The sequence below is a fragment of the Octopus sinensis genome, linkage group LG3 (assembly GCF_006345805.1).
Source record: "Octopus sinensis linkage group LG3, ASM634580v1, whole genome shotgun sequence".
In the NCBI taxonomy this organism is placed as follows: domain Eukaryota; kingdom Metazoa; phylum Mollusca; class Cephalopoda; order Octopoda; family Octopodidae; genus Octopus; species Octopus sinensis.
In genome coordinates, this window is record NC_042999.1 from 82,746,439 (window position 1) to 82,767,939 (window position 21,501).

General features: G+C 37.2%; 1 long non-coding RNA gene across 1 annotated transcript in view; it reads left to right on the plus strand.

Moving 5' to 3' along the window:
- Nucleotides 1-1,953: 1,953 nt before the first annotated feature.
- LOC115209102 overlaps nucleotides 1,954-21,501 on the plus strand; it is a 27,863-nt gene continuing 8,315 nt past the window's right edge. Inside the window, exons 1-2 of the long non-coding RNA XR_003881313.2 lie at nucleotides 1,954-2,180; nucleotides 3,292-3,439. This is a non-coding gene — a long non-coding RNA (uncharacterized LOC115209102). The remainder of the gene's footprint in view (nucleotides 2,181-3,291; nucleotides 3,440-21,501) is intronic.

Sequence of the window (21,501 nt, forward strand, 5' to 3'; positions counted from 1 at the left end):
GAGAACGACAGACATCTTCCATACATATAAAAGAGTTATTATACGTGTGTGTGTGTGTCTGTGTGTGTGTGTTTGTGTATCTTTCTTATGCATTCAAAAATTGAGTTGCCGATTTTGACGTATGAGGTATCAAAAGATTCAGTAATCTTACGACTATCAAATAAACTTTATTTTTATTTTCATATTTGCATTAAAAATTTTTACATTATAATCTTTTATATAAGTCAACTATCGTAAACGTTTTATACCACGACGACAACGACAACGACGTCACATTTTCTATATAAATGTGTACTTTAACTTAAAAGACATTCATTTCTCTATGTTATAACTGACGAAATATTGTAACTCACTATCTCTCTCTCTCTCTCACACACACACACACACACACATACACGCATGCACACATACATACAAAAAAGATAAAGGCATATGTATTTATGTATGTGTATATGTAAGATGAGTGTGTGTGAGACAGAGAGAGACCGAGTACCACTTAAACATACATGACAACACATACCTTCACTCACTATCTCTCTCTCCTTCTCTCCCTCTCTCTCTCTCTCGCTCTCTCTCTCTCCCTCTCTCTCTCTCTCTATCTATCTATCTATCTATCTATCTATCTATCTATCTATCTATCTATCTATCTATCTATCTCTTACGGATATGTGCACACACATACACACGTTCATTTCATATACACGTACATACATCTTTCACTTTCTCTTCTCTTTCACTTTCTGCTCTCACTTCAAAGTAAATATCGTGGTTTCATTTTCTCTTTTTCAATTTCAGCTCTCTTCAAAGCATAAACAAATAATATATATATATATATATGTGTGTGTGTGTGTGTGTGTGTGTGTGTGTGTGTGTGTGTGTGTGTGTTGTGTGTGTGTGTGTGTGTGTGTGTGTGTGTGTGTGTGTGTGTGTGTCTGTATGCATATAAAGAAATTAACGAATACGTTCGAAAACTAAGTTGCCGATTTTCACGTATGCGGTGTCAAAATATTCAGTAATCTTTCGCATAGCAAATAAACTTTATTTTCATTAGCATATTTAACATTATAATCTTTCTATATAATTCAACTCTCCTAAACGACATTCATACCACCACCACCACCACCACGTCACAATTTCTATATGAGTGTGTACCTTAAAACACATCCATTTCTCTAGATGTTATGAAAAAATAGTCACTAATTTTCTCTAACACATGCATATGCACACATACATACGAAAAAGATGTATGCATATGTATTTATGTACGTGTGTATGAAAGATAATGTGTGTGAGAGAGATAGAGAGAGTGAGAGAGAGAGAGAGTACCACTTACACATACATGCAAAAGTTTCATATATGATAATACACCTTCACTCACTCTCTCTATCTATCTATCTATCTATCTATCTATCTATCTATCTATCTCCCTCTCTCTCTCTCTCTCTCTCTCTCTCTCTATCTATCTATCTATCTATCTCTCTCTCTCTCTCTCTCTCTCTCTCTCTCTCTCTCGATCACGCACGCACACATACGTCCATTTCATATATACGTACATAAATCTTTCACTTTCTCCTCTCTTTCAATTTTCTACTCTCACTTCTCTTCAAACAATAATTTTTTTTTAATTTTACGGAAATTAACGAACAGTTATATGATCCCGTATCATCGATCATGTGATCGTGCACACAACTTTCCTGCTTCAAACGAAAGAATGACATAAAATAACTTCCTTTGGCGCGCGCGCGCACAGAAACACACACACACATATACTCCATTAATTAATTTCTCGTTCGTATGGCGCGAATTAGAACACCTCTCTCTTGTTTTGCAAGCGTAGGCGAAAAATAATTCTTTGTGGTCACGTGACTGTTTAAACCGTACGTGATATGATTTTGGTGCGCTTTTTACGGTGTAGACGAACCCTAAAGCCTACTATTGCCTACGTGGTCAGTTAGTCTGGACTTAGAAGCGAGGTGCGTCGGTTGACGTACGTGAGTGGTTTGTGTGAATAGTTGATACGGCAGACGGTGCCAGGCAGTCGGTGCTATGCAGTCGATGTGTGAGATGATGCCGGGCAATTTCGTGTGAAACAGTTGACAGAGTATGGAGTTGGTTTCAGCGGTTAATGCGAACAGTGGACGGTTTTGAGCTAGCTGCGAAAATAGTGAGAACTTGAGAACGTAAGTCTAATTATTCCATTAATGTTTATTGGCCTCTCAATTAAAGTTCTTTTATTTTTGTTATACTCAACGGTTTTACAGTTCTATATTTAAGAGATGAGGAATTATGTACATTATTTACATTATTTACATTCGACAGATATTTGTTCTCATCTTGTTTGTAGTAAACATAACGTTACGGCTGATATACCCTCCAGCCTTCATCAGGTGTCTTGGGGAAATTTCGAACCTGGGTTTCCATACCTAAGGTATTTTTCGATGCTGTTATTATTATTATTGCTCGGGTCAGTGCTTGGAATCGAACTCGAAATCTTGGGGCTAGTAGCCGGCGCTCTTAGCCACTATGCCATATTCCCGTGGGCATATGACAAATATCTGTCGAATGTAAATAATGTACTCAACGGTTTTGTTTGTTATTTTCAACTCTTCTGGCTTATTTGACTACTGCTTCTTCCGCTCTAAGCAAAATGATTTGCTGAGCTCGCCCGCGTGGTCTTCTGAGCTATTGGATACAGACTGTTGAAGCCTATTGATGTGAACAGAAGGTTCCGTGCGGTGTAACAATATGTTATTATTATTATCAAAATGACACTGGGGTAAAATATATGAAGCCCAGTATACCTGTCATGACTACCCATCTGATAAGGGTATACGAGGTACGTGCATCACAACCATATGTGCGCGACATGGTAATCTCATATCAAGATAAGCAGCGCATGACCTTGCAGGCGGGGCCCAATTAAAATTTTCTTCAGGTCGAGTAGCCACTCAAAGGTCCTTCAATAGATATATGTGTGTGTGTAGAGAGAGACAGACAGAGAGAGGTGGAGATAGATAGATAGATAGATAGATAGATAGATAGATAGATAGATAGATAGATAGATAGATAGATAGATAGATATCTCAATTTTACAACCGAAAGGCAGAAATATATACGTCACTAAAGTGCACAAGTCAGCACCATTATTGCCAGTATTGTTATATATTTTTGTCTTTAGGTTGTAAAATTGCGAAAAGGACACCCGTATTATTTATAATTTTCACTTTCACTTATTAATGCTTTTCTTTTTCCTTTTTTTTTTTTCATTTCTTCATCGTCTTGGAAAATCAGTGTATGATTTCTACGATAATCTCATAAACTGACGAGGCAAATCCAATTTAACCCAAAGCATTGACGAGCATTAAATTGAATGCGAAATCACTGTGATCTGGCTATGCCTAGGCGCTGAGGGAACTTGCCTCCCTTGAAAGTCATTAAGGTAAGGTTCTTCTTGTGGCACCATTAAGACAATGTGCTTCTTATTTCTAGCAACAATGGTGCTGACCAGTGCCGTCAGTGGTATGTTTGTGCGTGTTTGTGAGTAAACACAGACACCTACGTAGTCAAGTACGAGCGCAAAGAGAAGTTGCACGAAGAACAACGCGGACATGCAAAGCTATTCTATCTCATCCCTCATGCATACACATCCTCCCCTATACGTACACAAACACGAACTGTTCTTTACATTCATGCTCCAGTCTTAAAAATATTCCAAATCCTACACTTTACCTTCCGGTCATTCAACGGTCGGCATGTCGGTCAACGACACGTAGCATTTTCACCAAGTCTGCACTTAATAATGTTTTTCTTTTTTCTTTCTTTTTCATTTCTTCATCGTCTTTCACTCCCGCTTTCACTCTACATTCTGTCTGAAGAAATACAATGCTCGAAACGCTATAACAATTAACATTTTGCATTTCTTAAAGCCTCAAGTTGATAATTTTCATTGTAAACGAACCCCATCTTTTTTTTTTATCTTGCTTTTATCGTTTGCCATATGTGCATGTTTGTATATATGCATGCGTAAATATATAGATATACGCTTATATCTGTACACATGCACACTCACACACACACACCACACACATACACACACACACACATATATATATATATAATATATATATATATATATATATATATAATATATATATATATATATACTTACTCAAGCATATATATATATATGTTATGTGTATATATATATATATATATATATATATATATATATATATATACAGAAAGACAGACAGACATGGATGCAAACATATAATCATACAAATGTATACAAATACATACATACAGATAGACAGTCAGACAGATATACGTATGTGCAGTGACCTACGCAAATTTTTAGCCACCTGTAGATTTTTCGCTTCGAAGTTATATTATTACATTTGTTTCCTCTTGTTTTGCTCGTACAGCATCATTTTGATTGTGTTTTTAGATCAATTGCACTTCAGCCTGATAAAACACAGCGATGAAAATTATTTCTTCGTTGTTTGTACATTTACACGGCAAAGAGAGATAAAATTGTCTTGCCAGAAGCCACAGTTTTTTTTTTAATACTTTTTTCCTTAGTGAAGTAAATTTAAGTTGAATGGGAAAAATGTGAGTGTGTGTGTGTGTATTTGGTTGTTTGTGTGCATGCGTGCGTGTGTTTGTGTGTGAGAGAGGAGAAGAAAGAAAGAAAGGAAGGAAGGAAGGAAGGAAGAAAGGAAGGAAGACAGACAGAAAGATTTTCCTAAAAGTTAAGTATTTAAAAAAAAAAAACTTGAAAAACAGAATGCCACGAACGTTTTACATCTTGTGTTAACACTGTCGTTGTACAACTTTTCAAACAAACATGTTACGGAGTAATCCTTCTAGAGGAAGTTGTTTTCAATATTGGTACTGACTATTTCTCGTTTAGTTTTGGATTTGGTATTCTAATAAAGTATTCTTCTTTTGCCTTTCGTACTTGATCATTTTCTTTTTATATTTTGAAAAGAAAAAAAAGAAATGTATTGAATTTTACATTTGGACAAAATGTCTACATGTTTACTACATACGATGAACCTAAATTTGCTGCTTGTGTACTCTGACACGGTTAATTAATTTTGTTTCTGTTTTGCCGATGTAATTCTCACTGCATTGTAGGCGTGTGATGCAATAAATGAAATTTTTTTGTTTCGCAACACATGCATTCATTCACCTTCAATTTCTTTATATACTTGAATGTTTCGGTTGTGCTTTCTTTAATTATTTCACACGCCCCAAAGCGAGGGTCTCCACAGTTTGTTGCCCGCGTTATTTCTTTCTCTGATGTGAATTTCGCTTTTGTTAAAATATCTTTTGAGATTCGGTAGTCGTCTTTGACTTTCGATAATTTACGATTCTTTAATTATTTGTCAGAGATTCGAAGATGTATTATAACGGTGTTTTATAGCTTTCTATCGTATACCCATGCTATATACAGAATGTTAATTTGAACATGTTCTACAAATTTCTACCCAGCCGACCTGGATATCTGCGACAGCGATAATTTCTACATCAGGAGAGGTTAAATCTGCCTAAACATGCAGTTGTTAGTGAATACTTGGTACTGAAGACGCACAAAAAAAAACGATGTAAAGAGGTAGCAATTCCACTGTCTCTTCTGGACGATTTGTCTGCTACTGATATAGTTCTATGCTTTTTCAAACTATTATACGTCTATACGAGATGTTTTCTTGAGACAAACATCATAGTTTTATGACTTTCTACGGTAGATCCACGTTAAGAAGATACACAGTATGCTATTTTAAACTAATACTGCTTCCGTTGCTAATGTGACTATATACGTGTGTGTGTGTGGAGAGAGAGAGAGGGGGGAGGGAAAGAGAAGGGAATAGAAAGTGGGAAGAAGCAGCAGGCTAACAGACAGTGAAATTGTGAGGAAACGTTGGGGAAGAGAGAATATGTAGGTCATACCTGAAAAAAAATAAAGAATTAAAGAAAAGAAAGAATAAGAATAAGTGAGGAGAGAATAAGGAGAGAGAGAGAGAGAGAGAGAGAGAGAGGGAGGGAGAGAGTTTATGTCTTTAGGGTGTTATGAGACAAGTGGTAGAGGAGAGCGAATTTGCTAAGGAATTTGAGGATTGTAACCAAACACACAATATAGAATAGGTACACGCTTACATAAATGTATACAAACACACCTATATGCTTATGCGTGTGTATGTGTGTGTGTGTATGAGTGCGTGTGTATATTAAGGTTTAGATACAGGTAGTCACATTGACACAGAGAACGCCGTCCCCTCCAGCTAACAATTTTGTGAGCTACCATCTATCCGAACAACCAAGCACACATACCTCAACTCTCTATCTCCCCATCTCTTTCCCTTATCTGTGTGTGTGTGTGTGTGTCTCTCTCTCTCTCTCTCTCTCTCTCTCTCTCTCTCTCTCTCTCTCTCTCTCTCTCTCTGTTTATTCTTCTTACCCACATCCTACCTCTCGCTACAAGGTATTATGTCCTACCATTGTCGCCATTCTTTAACCACTGCTTTCAGTTATGTTGTCACTATCAGTACACCACCTCAGTAACCACTACAGCTACTACCACCAATACTGGCAGCATAGTCGCAGCCACTGTGAAGGCGCATGGCTCAGTAGTTAGAGTAATCGGACTCACAATCATGAGGTAATGAGTTCGATTCCCGGACCGGGGTGCGTGTAGTATTCTTGAGCAAGACACTTTATGTCACGTTGTTCCAGTTCACTCAGCTGTAGAAATGAGTTGTGACGTCATTGTACCAAGTTGTATTGGCCTTTGCCTTTCCCTTGAGTAACATCAGTGGCATGGAGAAGGGAGGCTGCTTGCCAAGACTTGTGCTTTGGGGGGTAACTTTCTAGGTTTAATCCCATGGTCATTCATGACCGAAGGAGGTGTTTACCCTTTTGCTTTAGACACAGCCATTAATAAATGCAAGCAATATCAAGCCATTACAAACGGGTTCCTCTTTTATAAGTCGCACACCTTGCTAGAAATAGCAGCCAAGTCTCTCTAAAATCACAACTCTACTGCCTAATAAAAAGACTCGTTGGATAATCTTGAGTTTCCTGTGTTCATGAAACTGCTGTAATATATTGGATAACACATCTTTCAACCAAGATTGACCACAGCTAAGAAACAGCTTTAACTATTACAACTGCTACGGAATACCCATGCGATCGCTCGACCTGAAAAAGAAAATTTACATGTATCATAGGTTTTATAAAACATGAGCAAAAATACTCAAAACAGGAGTAGAGTATAAAAATTTGTTGTAGCCCTGAGATTGCTCTCTCCTACTAATCATCGTTTCTTGATCGCGTAATTATCTTAATATATATGTAATATTATATAATGAAATTTAAATCAAAAATAAAGGTTAAGGAGCCATGGAATGACATTGGATAATTAAGATGGGAGAAACGCACAGAATGTAGAAAGCACCACATCACACCACCCCGCTAGCACTGACCACTTCCCAGCACTCCACACCATCATCCACACACCTACACATGCACACACGCACACGTTAAGGTCACTAGCCCCTATCCACATGCACATACATGCTCTCACATACACACGCACGCGTACCTTCATTTTGGGATCACCACTTCTTTATCATCTCCCCTTCTTCCTAGCTCTCCAGTTTGACCACTTCTGTCCGGCATTCGCCATAATTGATCGCTAGCAACTAAACCATCTTTTTTTTTTTTCTTTCTGCTTATTTCTGTGTTCCTTTCTGTTGAAGAGCGAAGGCTCGAAACGTAAAATACTTTTTCACTTCCCGAATGTTAAACTAATACATCTGTTTATTGTTTACACACCCGTTTTCGTCTTTTATTTATTTTTTTTTGTAAATTTCAACTAGATATATATATATATACACACACACACGCACACATATATATATATATACATACATACACACACACACACACACATATATATATATATATATATGTATATGTGTGTGTGTGTGTGTGTGTGTGTGTGTGTGGTGTGTGTGTGTGTATACATATATACATGTGTGTGAGTGTGTGAAGATAGATAGATAGACAGATATGCCTCAGTAAATTAAATATTGATGTTATGCAAAGAATGTCAGACAAGTACAAATTTCGATCTCGAAAATGTCTAGCGCATAACAAAGTATTGGAAAATTTGGAATCTAATCTTTATCTAATGATCAAAATGTTACGATTCAAAAAACTATAATAACGATTTTAAAAAAGTTTCTTATTAAAATAAGAATTATAACTGCAAGTATATTCTTCCAGACAAAACTCAAAAAAAAAATCTTCATTAACTGACATTTCTACCTACAATGAAATTCTTTAAAATACTGAAACAAACCATTGAAAAATTCTTAGCACAAAAAATACTATCAATATGAAATATGTGCACTAAGATAGCAACTTAAGATAGGTGGCAGAGCTGAATGTCTTGAACGTCAACCATATATAACTTAGAAATTCTGCAAGGATAGAGTTTTATCTATTCCTAAGTGTGAACTAATTCATCCGAAAAAGTGTGAATTGCATGTAATTGAATTTATTTTAGCTTCCATTAATTCAAAAATTAACAGCCAACTAGTTTAGCTTTATAGAACAACAGCATGTCTGTAATTAAGAGGGTTAATAGCATAGAAGCTAAACGAAAATTTTAAATCATTCAATTTGACATGATGAAGTTTTATTCCCCTATTACAAAATGTTTGATTCTAAAAACTTCAACATTTGGTAATGCAATGTGTGACATTAATAGTACGGATATTAAAGTTATAATGAATACTCGAAAGTCGTTGCTTTTCCATGACAATTCTTTAGCGCAAAGCATAATGTAGTTCGATGCAGCTCTGCGTGAAGTTACAACAGAGGAGAGGTTTCTGGATTATTCGCTTTTTAAACATTAGACAAACTCTGTATAGAAACGACTGACGCTACCTTATATGGATTCAGAAAACATTTCATAAGCAGAACAAGAAATAATTAAAGTGATTAATTTCCCGAAATATTACATTAACCTGAATGCAAACATATTTTCTCTTCAGAAAACCTAATATAAATAAGATATCTAAACACCTGCTCACTAGATTTTTCATAGTCTTGAAAAATCTAGTGAGCAGTATTAGAAGACAAATTGTCAACATTTCTTTTCATGAAGAATCTTTTAACCTTATATATTATAATAATGCTTTAGTTGTATTAGTTCAAATTAGTAATCTGTATTTCATACTTAAAGTATATGTATTTTTGAAAGGCTTCTAAATTGCAGTGGGTCTCAACAAAGCATCTCTTATAGACGTATGGAGTTAAAAGATACACAGACATACTAATTCCGTTACTATTAACGAATTTTTATTCATCCTGCCAGCTAAATGCAACGTCAGTGATATTTCATTTACTGTTTAGCTATATCAGCTACCAGCCTATTTTCGAGTAGCACACAGCGCCAGAGAATAACTTGCAACTAATGAAGCTCAAAGAACCAGAAATCCGTATTCAGCAATGCCACCACCGCTAGGCGACAATTTTCGTCTGTTGCGAGGTGATGGTGGAGGAGGTGGTGACGGACTAGATATGCTTCGTCGTTGTCCTCCTCAAGCATTTTCAAAGATATTTCTCAAGTTGAGCACTTTTCGATTTTAAGAGATTTGGCTGCAATTTATTCCTACCTCATCTATCTTGTTTGTACCCGTAGAGGTCTCTGGCCTTAGTTCAGACATACACACACACACACATACACACACACACACACACACACACACATATATATATATATATATATATATATCTTTGTAGGAAGTTAACTATATGGCCAGTCATAGAGTAACCAATGGTTTCGCATCCATAAAGCTCTTAGCCTTATAGACGCCTCGTCGGACTCTAATGGCCACAGGTATATAACCTCTTTTCAAATTGGAGATAGAAAAACGTTACGGCCATTTAATTTTTGTAAGCAAAAAAATATCTATTTTCCGAAGTAGGACGGGGTTTTTGCTCTTAGATCAGTTCCAGATGGCAAATTTTTTTACGACTCTAATCAACAAATGGGGAATCCTACACTTGCAGTAGGTAGCGTTTAAAGTCTGGAGAAGGACCAAAGATCTCTTTTCTGGAATTCAAAAGTGCCCGGATCTAGTGAGTCTTTTAGGATCCTTGCCTGCTCTGCTGTGCAAAGCTTGCATCGTCTGCTCCCGTTTACATAAGACCCCGGTTGTTCAAGGACCCTCCATTTAATATCAGAACCTTCAACCTTTGGGCGCTACACGTGGCTGGACAGGGACAAGACGTAACGCCTTTCCGGAATCCTAAAAGACGACGTGTGGTTGTACAAGAGTCACTTAAAGGCAGCTCCGTCCAAACCGATGTATCTCCGAATTTGTGTGCTGGGTGCATTATCGCCTCTGATCTTTATTCCGTTATCCCCGGTTCTGATATTGCTGCTGCTGTTATTGGAGCTATTGTCAGGAATATTACTACTGGGCGTGAGTTTTGTAGTTCCGCTGTTGCTGGCATAGTAGGCATCTCCGACCGCAGTGTTGATGTTGCTACTGGTGGTGGTGGTGGTGGTGTTGCTGGAGCTTTTGTCAATGTTGTTATTTCTGGGCGTGAGACCGGTAGTTCCCCTGTTGCTGGCGGAACAGTTATCTCCGGCTGTAATTCTGATGTTGGTCGCCGCTGCCATTGTTGTTGCCTTTGTTGCTCGATGTGCTGCTGCTGTTACTCTGGTTGTTATGCCAGTTACCACTACGGCCTTATATAGGACACCTCGGCCTCGAATTGGCCTCCCACTGAGCAGTCATTGTACTGTCTTCATGAACAACCTGCGTCTGCTCGCATTTTAGGGACGTTCACTAAGTTTTTCAATGCTGGGTGAGCAACTAAAGGAGACCCCTATACTGTGCTTATTGTGCAAACTTCCGTACCTATGGAACTACGTAAAGTGCCTGTACACTAACCTATGGAAAATCCTTACCACACACGTTTTAAAATTGGGAAAGAGAGGTGAAGCAAACCAAACGACTTTCCGGTGGTGCTTCCTTTTGCGGGCAGGTGCTAGGCTCCAGCATATAGGAGATGCGGGTTTTAAAACCACTGGATGCCAGGGCCTCGTTATGATAGGGGGCCGCGACGTCGAGGTCTCTTGATTCGATGACATGTTCGAGATGCTTCTTTTTCGGATATATGAACTAAACAGATAGATTGATTAATAGGTATGTAGGTAGGTAGGTAGGTAGGTAGGTACAGATAGATAGATCGATCGATCAAATCCGAAAAAGAAACATCCGAACCTATATATATATATACATACATACATACATACTACATACATACATACATACATACATACATACATACATACACTTCTTTTTTTGGGGTGGGGTGAAACATTGCAACCTGCTGTTTATATAAATTTTGTGTATATATATAAAGTTTCTTGGATGTGATTTGAGATTTGGCTGTTTGGTTTCAATACGTTGCTACAGAGGCAATTGTTACCAGACATGTCGTGTTGGTTGCTTGTAAATAAATCACAATCTTTGAGTTTTCGTAACTTAATTATTTCTTTTTTGTCTTTGGTTTCGAAGACTTGATGCAAATTCCGTGAGTAAAAAGCAGATTTTGATGTATCTCGGGAAGGTCAATATGTCAGTAATAAATACAAGCACTGGTTTTATTGCACTTCTGTTATTATTTCCATTTTATTTCTTAGAGGTTTTGATTTTACTTGCCTCGGACAGTTCTATGGGAGCGGACAGCGACCCGTTAAAAACATATTGAATAATGATTTAGCATTATTAACACAATGAAAGGGCACAAAACCAGCTGGAATATTAAGAGACATATGAGGTCATTTCACAGCGCTACACTACTCTTTTGTTACACACTGTACTTTAGTGATTCTGTTTGCGATTTACGTTAAGTGTACAAGCGTCTGTTGAAAGCTTAGCCACTTAAACAGAAGGCCAAAAACCCGCTTCAGTCATGAATGACCATGGGATGGCGCAAGTCCGGGCAATGATGTTTATGGAAGACCAGCAGTCGACTTTGCATGCCGACCTCACCTCTCTACGCCACTGGTGTTATCCAAGTGATACAACTTGGCACCAGTGTCGACGTAACTCATTTCTACAGCTGAGTGAACTAGAGCGACGTGAAATAGAGTGTCTTGCTCAAGAACACAACACAGTACCTCATGATTGCGAGTTCATGATCGAACTCACTACCTCGTGATTGCGAGTCCGACGCTTTAACCACAGAGTCATGCGCTTACATCATTTCAGAAACAGTTAATCCAATAGAGTGAACAAAATCCTCCTCGTCGATTGCCGAAGATCCCCAGCCGTTATGATTTACATACACAACTAGTTAAAAGCTGAGAAAAAAACATGACAAGCAGACATTGAGATAAGTGTACATTCAGTCACACAGGGAAAGACTTAGCAGTGAGAGGTGCAATGAGATTTACAGGTAGTAGGGGTAGTAGTTATTAGGTAGAAGAGGTAGGAGCGGTGAATAACTGAACGCGACATGAGAATGATATTATCAGACAGACATCTAAACTTTCAAGTTTTTTGGCTTAAGCTACGGTGACCTACCTGCCTGTTGCTTAGCTGTCATGACTGATTTGTTTACCTCTTTTGGCTGGGACAAAAGCCTGGAAGGCACGTAGTAGTAGTAGTAGTAGTTACTGTTGATCTTTTTAAACTCAATCTGTTTTCAAGGCAAGGGCAACCTATCTTTACGATCAATCTATCTATCATTCTATCTATCTATCATTCTATCTATCTATTTATTTGTCTGTGTGTCTTTTTAACAATCTATCGCTCGATCTGTCTACTTTGTTATGCGTATATTGCTACTGCATGGCCGCAGTCTGATGACTGAAACAAGTAAAAGATAATATATATATTCATACAACGGCGCAGGAGTGGCTGTGTGGTAACTAGCTTGCTAACCAACCACATGGTTCCTGATTCAGTCCCACTGTGTGGCACCTTGGGCAAGTGTCTTCTACTACAGCCTCGATCCGACCAAAGCTTTGTGAGTGGATTTGGTAGACGGAAACTCTCGCATATATTATATATATATATATATATATATTATATATATATATATATATATATATATATATATATACAGTATGTGTGTGTGTGTGTGTGTGTGTGTGTGTTTGTGTGTCTGTGTTTTTCCACCACCATCATCGCTTAACAACCGATGTTGGTGTGTTTACGTCCCCGTAACCTAGCAGTTCGGCAAAAGAGACCGATAAGATAAGTACTAGGCTTACAAAGAATAAGTCCTGGGGTGGATTTGTTCCACTAAAGTCGGTCCTCCAGCATGGCCGCCACAGTCCAATGACTGAAACAAATAAAAGAATAAAAGAATATATATATATTCGATCGCTAGCCACTAAGCTTTTTTATTCTCTATCTGTTTATTTCCTCGTGTTCCTTTCTGTTGAAGAGCGTAGGCTCGAAACGTAAAAGACTTTTTCACCTTCCCGAACGTTAAACTAAAACATCTGTTTGTTATTCACACACCTGTCTTCGTCTGTTTTGTTTTTTGTTGCTTTTTTTAAAATTCCAACTATATATATATATATATATATATATATATTATATAATATAATATATATATATATATATATATACACATACACACAACTTCCATATAAGAGACCAAGTGTACGTTCGCCGCTATATTTTATATAGAAAAAATACAAAAATGGGACAAGAACGCAACACATCCAGACAGTTAGGTGAAACAAAAAAAGAAAAACAAAATATCCAGATAGACGATACAAGGAAAACAAGGACGGATCATTCAGAGTTTTCTATCTTCAGTCGAGTTCCAGATTATCTTTGCAATTTCTGCTGGTCATACTCGAGATTGCTCCAGTCTGGCCAGCCCCAAAGAAAGATAATCTAAAAGCATTAGATTCCTTGGAAGGAAGCAACGAATGTATACGAAAATAAGGACGGTAAAAAACAGAAATGTTACACAAATATAAATAACAGGACATAACAACAGGTTTTCTTCAACTAAGGACAAATTAAATTAAGCTGGCGTGTGTGGGACGGAGAGAAAATATACGTGACCGTCGCCTTCAGTCGCTGCTGTCTCAAGTCGTTGGCTGCTGCTGCTAGTGGTCAAACGTTCTACGACCCCCTTGCCTTGGCTAACTACCACGTAGGCAAAAGGGTCGTGCTTCCGGTGGTTTGCGCATGCGCGAGAGGGCCCTTCCTTTCTGTGCCTTGGTGAAGGCACCAACACTCGCACGCGCGAAATAGAAAATAGCACACAATATAATAAAATGGCAAAATTTATAACATACACAAGAAATTTACTAAAGGAAAAAAAAGAAAAAAATACTCAACATGAGCAAAAATCAAGAGTGCATGCATGAAAGTGTATACGTCACAAAGTATAAACCCTTCCGCTGAAAGGAGCGGAGGGAAAGCAAAACTCACAGTCAATGAACCTAGGCGAAATTAAAATCCAACTTCTCTAAAGGTGGTTGATCCTGCAAAATAGCAGTTAAATCAATTGCTGCAGGAGAGGAAATGGAATTGACAGAAGCTCGCTAGTAACACAAAAGGTAAAGGTGCAAACACGCTGGTGTGATGCGCGACACAGATAATTTTCTGTTAATTACGTGACCAACAGTGGTCTAACAGGGAAAAATAATTACGCCTAAACATGGCGCAGCGCATGTGAACATCCGACGTCCTATGAGTCGGGAAAAAAAACTAAGCTACTGCAAACGTGTTGCAAAAAACAAGGCAAGTACACGTGCGGAGCAAAAGGCGCATGAAATGCAATAGAACTTGCCAGACCGAAAAACAGCAATGAATATGCCAGTGGTTGAGCGATTATATGCCTCGTTCGTACAGGAACAAAGGTATGGCATGCCGGCGCGTTATAATGGACAAACAACCCTCTCTATGTATACGTGACCCCTAGGGTCTATAGAAATGAGGTGTGTCCACAAAAGGCAAATTTAGCATGGAAAAAAACAAGCGAGAAAAGCATGTGTGACGTATGTATGTGAGAGATAGCATTTATGTGTGTGTACGTGTGTGCGACAAAAATACATACAAGGTGAAATGCGAGCAAAAAAAAAATAAATACAGCGCATAGAAAAAATGTCTCTCAGAGCTATTCCAGACAATGGAGTTAATTTACCAGTCTGTAACAGCCTGATGCACAATAGCAGTTCGTTCTGTAACAGAATGTTGAGATCACAAATGCAGATGCCGATTGGACACATATCGTGTAACGGTTGTGGCTTCAATGCTGTGACAGGTTAACTGGAACAGAAAAATCTCGTAGATAGACGGTGCTGTTAATCCTTGGTGTGCATATGCACAAACAGCGTGCACGCTAAAGTTCCGCGAGTTGCTATGTACATCTTGTGGAGGTCGACGGTGTTGAAAGGCGACGGTGGTGGTGGAAGCCGACTGTAGTGGACTTGAGACAACATTGTTCTTAGAGGTGATGGCGACGAAGATAACGACGACGTGAAGTAGAAAGACGACGATGACGACGGTAGAGAAAAGGCATCGATGATATGATGGCGTTCGTCATCATGGCTGTAGAATAAGAAAGAGGCTCCTTCTACAACTGTTTGTGGTGGCCGGAAACAAATCGTCGAAAGATGATGACTGCGTAGAGTTAAATCGTGTTCCGACTTCGCAGAAAAACTGGATTTTTTTGTTGTTAAGTGATCTCTGGTTTTAGACCAGAATCACGTCGGGGTCACCACTGTAAAGAACTTAGTGTGAATATCTTCTCTGGACCTTTTGGGGGTGCGAGAAGCAATCACTAGCCGTTGCTTTAATAATCCAGAATTCTACCAGTCAGAAACAACAAGACGCAGACGTAAAAGATATATATACTACTTTATTCTCTAATGTGGTAACAGTAACAATAAGTGGTTATCTGGTATCCCTTTGGTATAAATGTGTCAGTGCTGAACCTTATCGCTGTAAAATAAGAAAGTGTTCAAATTCAAAACGACACTGGTCAAAGATGGCGTCCGGAACAGGGAGATGTGTTCTGCAACAATTTGGTTAAAGGCCTTTTGGTAAGGTGCTGCTAGAATCAAGTTCGGACGGAGAGAAAATATACGTGACCGTCGCCTTCAGTCGCTGCTGTCTCAAGTCGTTGGCTGCTGCTGCTAGCGGTCAAACGTTCTACGACCCCCTTGCCTTGGCTAACTACCACGTAGGCAAAAGGGTCGTGCTTCCGGTGGTTTGCGCATGCGCGAGAGGGCCCTTCCTTTCTGTGCCTTGGTGAAGGCACCAACACTCGCACGCGCGAAATAGAAAATGGACGGTGCGCGCGCGCGCACCGTTATAGGATCACTACAAATATATATATATATATATATATATATATATAAGCATACACACGTGTGCGCGCGGAAACACATATATATATATATATATATATATAAGCATACACACTTTTTTATACACGTATACATCCACGCATACACAGGCAGGTTGTACGGAAAGTAATACAAATGTAGACATAGTTGTTATTAACTAACAGACATAGGCTGTGCATGTTGTTCATCTATGCAAAATCCCTATAGTTTCCAGCACAAGTGATTCATTCGCGCCATCGCTGAACCCGACTCACTAATTGTCTTCAGTAAAATTCAAATGTGTCTACTGTCTTAGTCATTTTTCACAGTCATTTTCTTCTTGTCTATATCATCATATCGACATCAAAGACCGTTTCTTCATTCGACTATAGAGGTTACGGAGAAGCGGATATGTGTTGTATAGTTGATGGGGGACAACTGAGCAGCCCGATTTGCAGACTGGTTGATTTGTTGCCAAAGGTGTGTGGTTAGGCGCTGTCATTATGAAATTGGATAACTTAGATTCTTATTCTATTTTTTATCTTTATGGATTCTCTTAGCTTTTTGAGTATGCATGTGTGTAATCAAGGGAAATAACACATTTATCAGCCTTCAAAACACTCATCATTGCTTCCTGCGCAGATCTTCGGATTATTTCTTAGGTATTCGAGAAGGTGTGACACCGTTCCCAGGACTGAGCTTTCATGGCTGGATCATAAAGTTATAACGCTTTATACCCCTGTCATTAGATCGTTAAAAATCAAGTTTCCATATGGCTTCAAACGCTTACTGAGCAGACTTCAACTTCAATCAAAACCGACTTCTACCTATCCCTGCTTCAAACCTTGACATACAACTTAATTGAAGAAAAGAAAAGAAATTGCGTGTGTGTGTGTGTGCTCTATATATTCGTGTGTGTGCTTCGTAGTACATGCGTAGTGTGACATAAAAGATATTCTTTGAGTTCGCGTGATCCGAGCTTCGACCTCAGTTTAACCAACAACAGTACTAAGGCAGGATTTACATTTATTGTCTTAACTATCAATGGCGACCAAGGAAGACTTTGCTCTGTTATGAATACGTCCACAAGTAAAGATCAAGTCACTGATCTCATCTAAACATAGCTAAAACTACAATGCCTCTACTCTACAATGTTGTTAATTGATGATACATCAAAACACGAACATAACAAACGTTCCGTTTAGATGGAAATAAATATCAATGGAGGAAGATTTCAGTAATTTTCTTTTAAATTCAAATTAATTTTAAAACAAAACGCAACTTCCTTGTTTTCATTTAAAATAATATTTCCTAAATCGGATTTTAATTTTCTTTAACAGTGATTCATGATCCTTGGCAGGCAATTAACAGTAACTGGTTTTAACATGTTTGAATTTCGTTGGGTTTTACTTGTCATGGGAAATGTCAGACGCCGTATCAAATTGAGGACATATATTATAATACTTATGTAATCTCCTTTAATAAACCTGTCATTTGTCAAGTTGTTGTTTATTTTCGAACTTCTTTGATCTTTTCATTTAATTACAACACACACATATGCATACATAATATATATACGCACCTGTATATACATATACATATGCATGTAACACGTATTTATATACATGTATTTATGTATACATGTATATATATATGTATATATATGTATATATATATGTATATATATGTATATATATATGTATATATATGCATATATACACATATATATATATGCATATGCATTTATATTATATATACGCACATGTGTATAAATATAAATGTGCATATTATAAGCACATATATATGCATATATACATATGCATATATACTATATATACGCACATGTGTATACATGCACACCTATATGTCTGTAGAAGTATTAGACATGCAAACATAAGTGTAAATATATATATATATGCACACACAAAGACACACACACAAACATATATATATATATATATATATATATATATATATATATATATATATATATATATAATATATATATATATATATATATTTATTTACACATGTGTATGCACATATATATAGATGTATAACACATATCTTATATATGCATACATATATTCATCATACAAGCATGGATAGGCACATATGTATTAGCTAAGTCATTAGATGTAACCACAGTTTTGTAGCCTTTTGCAAAACGTCAGTTAAAGCTAATAGCATCCAGAAATTTAGGATAATAATATCGAAGGAAGTAAATGACTGTAAGAACTTCATAATTGCAAACTAAGCGCGAAGGAATTACCAACAATCTGTACTACAATGTGTGTGTGTGTGTGTGTATTGTGCGTGCGTGTGTGTGTGTGTGTGCTTCTGAACCACATGGTTCCGGGTCCAGTTCAGCTGAGTAGCACTTCGAGCAAATGTCTTTTACTAGAGGGACGGCCGAAGCTTTGTGATTGGGTTTGGTTGACAGAAACAGAAAGAATCCCGTCGTTTATATAAATATATATATAATATATATATGTGTGTGTGTGTTTGTGTTTGTGTGTGTGTGTGTGTGTGTGTACGATATGTCTTTATACGCGCATGCGCCTGTGTGTGTTTGTGTGTGCATGCTTGATAGCTGGTGTTGGTTTGTTTACATTACCGTAACGCAGCAGTTCGGCAAAAAAGACTGATAGAATATGGATCAGACTTTTTAAAGTAATCGCTTCCAGACGGTGCCCTCAGCATGGCCGCAGTCCAATGACTGAAATAGGTAAAGGTTAAGATATAAATGGATTTATTTACTCACACAAACACAAGCATATATGCACACACACACATACACATGCATGTATAAATGTGCGTGTGTGAGTGTGTTTGCTTTTCGGAAATCTGAGAGTTTTGTTTTGTTTTGATTTGTTTTTTTTATTTCATGCAGTTATTTTGTGGAAGAATCGTTCCAGTCATTTATCAATCCCAAAGTGCTCTTTTCACTTTCCCTATCTAAAGTTTCTTTGCACGTCTGTGACCTCATCATCGACTTCATTGAGAGAAAAACAAAAAAATGGAACTGCGTCGGTAACAAAGCACAGAAAATCCAGGAAACTTATTGATACTTCATAATTCACACTACAATTAAGAAATAAATAATAAGAAAATTTCTCGTTTTTATGTGTTTGACTCTTCTGCTATGTATTGTGTGTGTGTGTGCGTGCGTATGGGATTCTCTGTGTGTTTATGTACATGGATGTATATGTGTGTACCCTTGTGTGTGCATATGTATTTAGAGGAGAAATAGCTCCCAATGAAATAACCAAAGTACTAAAATATATGTGTTTATATTCATGATATAGTTCAATGTATGCCTGGATATATGTACGTACGTAGTAATGTACATATATTTACGTGCGTGTATGTTTGGGTATGTGGGAGGTGAGGGTGCATGTGTGTGTTTAGATAAGTGCGTCTCTCGCGCTCTCTCTCTATACATATGCATATATACATATATGCGTGTGTATATATATATATATATATATACATGCATACATATGTACATAAATATATATGTATATATATGCATTTATATATACATCGATATATGCACATATATATAAACATAGATATAGATATATATAAAAAAATATATATATATATTTATAAATACATACATATATATGTGTGTGTGCGTGTATGTGTGTGTGTGTATGTGTGCGCGCGCGCGTGTGGATCTTGGTGTCTAATCCTGTAACATTGGTATATCTATGTACATATAACTTCGAATCCATATTTGTTTCTACTTTGCTTTTTTTTTTGTTGTTTTGTTATGTTTTTGCTTTTTCTGTCAGGCATATTTGATTAAAAGTAAAACTATTCCATAGAATTTGTTACTTTTATTTCTACATTTCATATTCTTTTCCTCACCATTTTTTTTTTTTTTTTCCTACCACATTAATATCTTTGTTTTCATTTCGAACGTAAATATAAGTTTCCCTAGGGCTCCGCTTATCGACGTTTTAAGGTCACATGACCCTATCATATATTATGTCCATCCATTATGCGACGGATACTAGAGAGTGCATTGCTTTTATGTTGTCTCAAAATTTTAACTGCTATTGGCTAATGTAAATGTATGGAGATTAGTAGTAAAACATTATCGAGGAAAACTTCAGTACGGTCTCCAAGTTTGTTTTTATACGTCGATGAAGGATAGCGTATGGGTGCATATGTATTGATTCCACGCTTGGATAGGGATTATACGAAATATTAGTGAGTATGTCTCTCTTTATACTTCTTGATTTTTAACATAATGATTTTCAGGTGCATAGTTACTTTACAGGAATGCGTAGTTGTAGTCTGAACTATGTAACGTTTTATTATGTTTTTTGTATTTTTCAGCTTATATATATACACACTCACACACACACACACACATACACACACACACACACACACACACACACACACACACACACACACACACACACACATATATATATATATATATATAATTAATAAATCTTAGGGTAGCAAAAAAATTTTAGAAAAATTATTCGCTACCAGTGGTCTAGCGAGAAGTGGTTTGAAGTTTAACTGCTCTTTCTAGTGAGTCAGATATCCTATTATGGTCATCTCTTATGTGTATAAATGCACACTGTATTTTTCTTTATATATATATATATATATATATATATACAACGAAACTTACTTGGAGGAGATGAAATGAAACGAAAACGAATCGAATCGACGCGAGGGCGCTCAGTCATACAATAGTGTAATAAATAAAATATATGCATACATACATACATGCATATATGTACGTACCTGCATCTACATGTATATATACATGCATATATAAATATATATACGTGAGTACAGGACACTACAAATAGACGTAGAACTCAACGAGAAACGAAAACGTAAAAACAAATGTGGAAACGGACCTAAACGAAAAAAACAGAGTACAAGACAAACTACACAAGGAAAAATCCCCTTCATCAGCTGTTCAACTCCAGCGTGTTTCGAAGGTTGGAGAGAACACGACTCGTGGCACTAGTCCTTCCTGCGAAGGAATTAAATAAAATTACTTCGCAGAGGGGTAAAAACAAGGAAAGTTAAACATGTGACAAAAAAACGATACAAATAAAATTACAAAATAA